Source organism: Triticum aestivum, chromosome 4A, assembly GCF_018294505.1.
Source record: "Triticum aestivum cultivar Chinese Spring chromosome 4A, IWGSC CS RefSeq v2.1, whole genome shotgun sequence".
In the NCBI taxonomy this organism is placed as follows: Eukaryota; Viridiplantae; Streptophyta; class Magnoliopsida; order Poales; family Poaceae; genus Triticum; species Triticum aestivum.
In genome coordinates, this window is record NC_057803.1 from 435,978,145 (window position 1) to 435,985,250 (window position 7,106).

Consider the following 7,106-nt stretch of genomic DNA (forward strand, 5'->3'; position numbering starts at 1 on the left):
TGATTTTCTGCGATGTAAAAAACACAGAAAAAACAGGAACTGGCACTTGGCACTGTGTCAACAGGTTAGTACCAAAAATTGTATAAAATGAAATGATTATAAAACATCCAAGATTGATAATATAACAGCATGGAACAATCAAAAATTATATATACATTGGAGACGTATCAGCATCCCCAAGCTTAACTGCTACTCGTCCTCGAGTAGGTAAGTGATAAAAACAGAATTTTTGATGTGGAGTGTTGTTTGACATGTCATATCATATTCTTTTCTTTATAGCATGGACATTTTATGTGATTCAAAGCAATAGTCTAGTGTTGACATAATAATTTAGATACTCAAGCATACGAACAAGCAACCATGTCTTTCAAAATATCAATGCTAAAATAAGTTATCCCTACAAAATCATAGTCTTGTCACGCTCTATCTTCTTAACACAAAGTATTTATCATGCACAACCCCGATGACAAGCTGAGCAATTGGTTCGTACTTTTTAACGTGCTTCAATTTTTTCAACTCTTACGCAATACATGAGCGCAAGCCATGGATATAACACTACGGGTGGAATAGAGTATGATGATAGGGGTAAATATAGAGAAGACAAAAAGGTAAGAAAGTCTCACATCGATGCGATGGAGATGTCCATCAATCGATATCAACATGAGGAGTAGGGATTGACACACAACGAATGCACTAAGAGCTATAAGTGTATGAAAGCTCAATATGAAAACTAAGTGTCGGTGTACTAGAATAGGGGTACCCTAGTACCCCGAACTTGCGCACAGGCAGTTGCAGCACCCCGCGACAAGGCTTGCCGGGTGAACGCCAAGATCCTCCGTGGTTCCCTTGGAGCCATTCAAGAACAAAGTATTTAAGCTCACGAGACAAGGCCCCGGCAAGAGGAGCTTGCCGGGAAGGCCAACCAAGGAACTCCAAGGAACTTGCCGCGACGCGCCACCCGCTCCGGCAAGGCAACAAGGCCCCGGCAAGAGGAGCTTGCCGGGAAGACCAACCAAGGTACCTCGAGGCCCGGTGAGCGACAAGCTTCCGGACCCGACAAGATAACAGCGGCGGCAAGGCGCTTCCCGCGGCAGGCGGCCACTCTGTGCCCACGCTCCAGCGCATCCACCAACGTGTCGCTCTGGGGGCCTCTCCAGGCGCGCGTGGCGGGAGGTTGTGCAGCCAGCGGTGCGCAGTGGCATGCGAAGCTGACAAGATCGCCATCGTGGCGAACGGTGGCGCCCCTAATGGTCCTTTTCTGCACTATTTGGGCGACTCAGACGGGCATTTAATGCCCTTGTCCCCTGCCGTCAGGGTTAGGTAGGGTGCACTGTACAAATAACTGTACCAACCACCTCACTTTTTACATTTGTACCCTTCTCTGCATTGCCACCTGTCGGTGACCCCTTTAGCGTATAAAAGGAGGCCCATGCGCAACGTAGAGGGGGTTGGACTGGTTCGGAACCCAGAAAAACACTACACTCTCTCTCTGGAGCAAGAACACAAGATAATCAAACAAGCAGCAGTAGGAGTGTTATCTCTCCGGAGAGCTCCGAAGCTGGGTAAACTGCTCGTGTGCTTCGCCTCGATCTGCTCTTGGTGTGATCTCCGCCCCCCGCCGAACCGAAAGGGGCTCGGTCCGCCGGCCCCATATATGTTCGTGGATCAGTTTCCCCGACATCTTTGGCGCGCCAGGTAGGGAGGGCGTCGAGATTGTGTGAACCTGATCCGGCGTTCACACGAGCTAGATCTTCATTCCCTTCATCAACATGCCACCGAAGAAGAAGACTTCGGCGGCAGCCGCTCCGTCCACGTCACTTCCGCCACTGTTGGAGCAAACAGGTGGTGGAATGGACGCCGGCGGAAGAATGGACGTCGACGAGGAAGCTTATGATGCTGCCAGGTCCAAGGACAAGGCTGCACAAACCTCGGCGACTGTACATGTTCCGCGCCACTCTCAAGAGGCGCAAGACCAACAGCGTCATGGCACTCGCAGTGCCATACGCATGATAGGCCAAGACCAAGCTGGTGGATCTCGGGGTGCTCAAGACCAGCATGCACGCCAGCGTGCTGGCACGAGCGGGGCACGGTCGCCTGGACGGGATACTACTCCTTCTAACATCTTTAGAAGTCCGAGCACGTCCCGCTCCTCGCGCCGTCCGCCACTGCCACCCACCACTCCAGCAGAAGCTTTGGCGCGAGCTCAACTGCTCCTAGATTACCCTCCGACGTCGGACAAGATCGACGAATGGAGGGCCACCATTCAGAGTCTCATCGGCTACGCCAACGGCGACACTCCATGGCGGTCGAGCGCGTCGCCGCCGCGGCAGGGTTGCCGGGCGCGAGCCGGTGGCGACGAAACGGGTGGAGGTGCAACTACCATGCGTTCACCACCCCGAAGGCCAAGATCGCCGACTCGCCGGATCCACCTCGACAGCGACTCCACCGCATCGTCGGATCCACGAGCTCGTCGCGATCAGCGCCAAGTTCTTCATGATCGACAACAAGAAGACGCTCGAACTCGCATCGAGCGCCAAAGAGAAGCGTGACGTCAATCCGACAAGTGCGTTGGGCCCTCTGTTGACATGCATGCGCCAGGGGAACCAGGCGATCTGCCGTACGTGGTAGGTTGCCCTGCGTTCACTCGTGAGCTGCGGCAAGTCCAGTGGCCCAGCACGAAGAACTTCAAGCCAGACGTACCGGAGAAGTACGACGGCAAGACGCATCCGTCGGAGTTCCTCAGCATCTACACCATTGCGGTGCGGGCTGCCGAGGGACGGGATGACAAGATCCTTGCCAACTACTTCCCGCTGGTGCTCAAGCCCAACGTCAGATCCTGGCTCATGCACTTGCCGGACAACTCCATATCCTCTTGGGCTGATCTGTGCCATCAGTTTGTCGGCGCCTTCACAGGCGGACACAAGCCTCATGGCCAGGAGAGTGATCTTCATCTGCTCGCCCAGAAGGAAGGAGAGCCCCTGCGCAAGTACATTCAGAGATTCAGCAGTGTGCAGCACAACATCCCAGACGTCCACCCTGCCACGGTGATCAGCGCATTCCATCAGAACATGCGAAACCGCAGGATGCGGGAGGAAATGGCGATGTGCAAGATCAGGGACGTCAGTGAGTTATATGCACTGGCCGACACGTGTGCACGTGCTGAGGAAGGGAGGAGACTCCCCGGAGAGAATGTAGGAGCGGGAGGATCTGACAGTGAAGATGCTGCCCCGGCAAGGAAAAACCGGCGGCGGAACAACAGGAAGAGGAAAGGCAAAGAGGTGCTAGTTGTTGAGCAGTCCGGCAACGGTGGTGGCGCCAAGAAATCCAAAGCTGGTGACTCCAGCAAGGAGGTTGCCGCGGAGGTGGCGGTCGCCGACAAGCAGGACGGCACCAACAAGCAGTATTGCAAGATCCACCGCACCAAGGGCCATGATCTCCAGAGCTGCAAGAAAGTCGAGCAGCTTGTTGAGCAACAGAAAGCTGAATACGAGCGGCGCGACAAGGAGAAGGCCCAGGAAGGTGCTGGGGGATCCGGCAAGAAACGTCCCGGCCGAGGAGGACGCCGTGGCAAGGCCAAGCAGCGGCAAGGAGACAGACCTCCTCACGGCCGCGACAAGGATGAAGATGACGACGACGATGAAGACATGGATGATGAGGAGACTGATGAGTAGGAGTTCCAGAAAGCCACAGAGGTCCTGTGCGTTGACGGTGGTGCTTCTCTGCATACCTCGCATCGTCAGATCAAGTAGTGGGTGCGGGAAGTTAATGCAGCAGAACCACCCATCGAGTCACGCAAGCCTCTGAAATGGTCCAGCACGCCTATCATCTTTGATATTGAGGACCACCCTGATCGCATAACTGCGGTCGGGTGCTTGCCGATGTTGGTTTCACCAACAATCTGCAACCTCAAGGTCACTAAGATGCTAGTTGACGGCGGGGCCGGCTTGAACCTGATCTCCTCCGCGGTGCTCCAGAAACTCCAGATCCCTGACAGCAAGCTCGAAGAGACCGGTACATTTCAAGGAATCAACCCGGGAAGGAGCAAGCCGAAGGGAAAGATCACGTTGCCGGTAACATTTGGCAGCGAGCTGAACTTCAGGACTGAGAGGGTCACGTTTGATGTTGCTGACTTTCCATTACCTTACAATGGAATCCTTGGCCGTCCGGCACTCGCCAAGTTCATGGCAGCCTCTCACTATGCGTACAACATACTGAAAATGCCAGGCCCGATAAGTGTCATCTCTGTCCCTGGCGACAAGAAGGATGCTCTTGTCTGTGCCGACAAGATCTACCGAGAAGCAGCAGCCGCAGCAGGACGCAAGACACTTGCTGCTGAAGCTCCCGGGGGGAAGAAGAAGACCAAGTCCGGCAAGAGCTCTGATGCCCACTCCGGCAAGCGCACCTCTTCGGAGTGCTGCGCTACCGTCGAGGACGCACCATCGAGCTCCACCGGCAAGTGTAAGAAGGCAATGGCAGCTCCACCTGAGACCAAGAAGGTGTCCGCCAAGGAGGACGGCACTGGTGGTACCTTCACCATCAGCGCCACTCTTGACCCCAAATAGGAAAGCGCGCTTGTTGCTTTCCTGCGGGCGAATGTCGACGTGTTTGCGTGGCAACCCTCTGATATCCCCGGTGTTCCCACGAAAGTAATTGAGCACCACCTTGCCGTTTGTCCTCATGTGTGGCCCGTCAAGCAGAAAGTCAGGAAACAGGCAGTGGAGCGCCAAGAATTCATCGCAGAAGAAATCAAGAAGTTGGAAGCAGCAGGCCTTGTCAGAGGAGTGCTCCATCCCACGTGGTTGGCCAATCCTGTTGTCGTGCGCAAGGCCAACGGGAAATGGAGGCTTTGTATTGACTTCACTGATGTTAATAAAGCTTGTCCCAAAGGCCCATTTCCCTTGCCGCGCATTGACCAGATTGTTGACTCCACAGCCGGATGTGATTTGCTTTCATTTCTTGATGCATACTCAGGATACCATCAGATCTTCATGGCAGAAGAGGATGAAGAGAAAACCGCATTTATCACCCCGTGTGGCACGTACTGCTTCGTACAGATGCCTTTCGGTTTGAAGAATGCTGGTTCAACATTCGCAAGGGTAGTCCACCACGCTTTTGAGCCGCAGATGCACAGAAATGTGGAAGCCTACATGGATGACATAGTGGTCAAGAGCAAGAATAGGGCGACCCTGATTCAAGATTTAGACGAGACATTTGCAAATCTGCGCAAGATCAACCTCAAGCTTAACCCCGAGAAGTGCGTGTTTGGAGTCCCTTCCAGCAAGCTTCTCGGGTTCTTTGTGTCTCAGCGGGGAATTGAAGCCAATCCCGACAAGATCAAGGCCATTGAGTAGATCGAAGCACCAAAGCACGTCAAGGATGTACGAAGGCTTGCCGGTTGCGTGGCTGCTCTCAGCAGGTTTATCTCAAGATCTGCTGAGCACGCCCTGCCATTTTTCAAAATTTTGAAAAAGGCAGGTCCAATAAAATGGACTCCGAAGGCGGAGGCTGCGCTGCAGGACTTAAAGAGATACCTATCCTCCACTCCAACACTTGTCGCACCTAAGCCGCAAGAGAAGTTGCTACTGTATATAGCGGCAACCAATCAAGTGGTTAGTGCTGCGTTAGTGGCGGAGAGGAAGGCAGATGATGAGCCAGCAACCATGGTAGATGCATCCAGCGACAATCAGGGGGCTTCGCCGACAAGCTCTGGTCCCGACAGAGATGGATCTGCGCAGGAGCATGATAAGATGCAGAAGAGAATGGTGCAGCGTCCAGTTTACTTTGTCAGTTCCCTTCTACAGGGGGCTATATCAAGGTACTCTGGTGTGCAGAAGTTGCTTTTCGGCCTCCTCATGGCCTCGAGAAAGCTGCACCATTACTTCCAAGCACATGAGATCACAGTCGTCACTCGCTTTCCGCTGAAGAGGATACTGCAAAATCGAGAAGCGACAGGCAGGATTGTCGAGTGGGCGCTGGAACTGTCAAGCTTTGGCCTCAAGTTTGAGAGCACTTCAACTATCCAAAGCAGAGCATTGGCAGAGTTCATAGCAGAATGGACGCCAATACCAGATGAAGAAATTCCAGAGACGAGCATCCGCGTCAAAGAGGCAAGCAAAGAGTGGCGGATGTACTTTGATGGTGCCTTCTCGCTGCAAGGCGCCGGTGCGGGCGTGCTGCTTGTCGCGCCCACCGGAGAGCACCTCAAGTACGTAGTCCAGATGCACTTTCCCAAGGAGCAAGCAACCAATAATACTGCAGAGTATGAAGGATTGCTTGCCGGTCTCAGAATCGCAGCAGACCTTGGGATCAAGAAGCTCATTGTCAGGGGTGACTCACAGCTTGTCGTCCGCCAAGTGAACAAGAACTACCATAGTCCATTGATGGAAGCATATGTTGATGAAGTGAGGAAGCTAGAAGAGCACTTGACGGCCTACAGATGGAGCATATCCCAAGAGCTCAGAATGACATTGCTGATGGCCTGTCAAAGTGCGCCGCACTAAAGTTACCTGTGGAACCAGGGATCTTTGTGCTCAAGTTGACTCAACCATCCGTAACACCATCAACTGGACAAACCAAGAAGAGGAAGTTGGTTTCTGGTGACTACTTTCCGGCAGAGCTCCCCGAAGACGCCGCCAAGAAAGTCCCCAAGATCAACACCGAGGATGCTGAGGGGCAGTCTGCTCCGGCAAGCCTTATGGTTTGTTCCGTTGAAGCAGACGCTCCCGACAAGTTTTGCTCCGGCAAGCTTGCCGGGGAACATCAAGCTCCGGCAGGGCCGCAAGTCCTTGCCGTAGAAGCGGATGTTCCCGCATCAGCAGATGTGCCTTTAGTCCTTGTTGTCGAGCCACAAGCTCCAGCATGGGCACAGCAGATTGTCCATTTCCTTCAGACAGGAGAACTTCCCAAAGAGCAAGAAGAAGCGGAAAAAGTAGCCTGGCAGTCAAGTATGTACCAGTTTGTCGATAGCATACTGTACAGAAGAAGACTCAACAGTGTGAAATTGAAGTGTATTTGCCGGGAAGATGGACAAAAGCTGTTGGCAGAGATACATGGAGGCATATGTGGCCACCACATTGGCGCAAGAGCACTTGTCGGCAAAGCTTTCC